Here is an 807-nt window from a genome sequence, read left to right as displayed (position 1 = left end):
ATAATGGATCTATTAATCTACATTATAACATTTTTTTTCACAAACCCTTATTTACTGTGAAAAACATAAATCTGCAGTTCTGCACACACACAGGATTTTGCATGCAGACGTGATAAAGTTGTCTGCTTTCATACGTTCCTTATTTCTCAGCCTGTTGTTTGTTGTATCTTTAAATCTGCCATTTTTGGACAAAGATTAAATATTGATGCAAAACTGAGGCACGGGCATCTGGTTTCTTCACATTCCTGCTCATCCACGACTTTGACTGGAACCAACGGGAGGATGGGGGAATAGAATGTGAGGACCGTGTTCCTGATATAGGAATCTCACAGTAAGGTTCACAAAAAGGCTGTTTATACTGATGTCATACTAGCGAAGTAAACGTCTGTTTTGTATTTTAACGAAAAGTAGTTGCTTGAGTTGAATTTTAAGCGACAAAATGCAGCCAGTCCATCAGACCCACAAACACTGACTGAGTAACCAAAACCTGAGCCCCATAAAAAGATTAAATAGAAGAACATATGCTAGGTTTCAGTATGTGGGTGTTATGATACACATACAAACTTCAGAAATAAAAGCAGCAGTTAAACACTGAGGCCTTAAAGATTTGCTAATTAATGATATGATGCTTTTTCATACAAAGTGTTATTGTATTTAAACTGCACAACTATTTTAAATGCTAGACTAAAGAACTTCTGTTAATTAATGTGTGCTAAACATTTTATAAAGATAAAGGTATATAAACAAAATGAAGTAGGAAATGTTCCCCCTGCCTGTTCATTTATGTAAAGCACACTAGACCCTAAA

Source organism: Cyprinodon variegatus, unplaced genomic scaffold, assembly GCF_000732505.1.
Source record: "Cyprinodon variegatus isolate N-32 unplaced genomic scaffold, C_variegatus-1.0 Scaffold3, whole genome shotgun sequence".
NCBI lineage: Eukaryota > Metazoa > Chordata > Actinopteri > Cyprinodontiformes > Cyprinodontidae > Cyprinodon > Cyprinodon variegatus.
The sequence above is the reverse complement of the archived record's forward strand: the minus strand, read 5'-3'. Positions refer to the sequence as shown.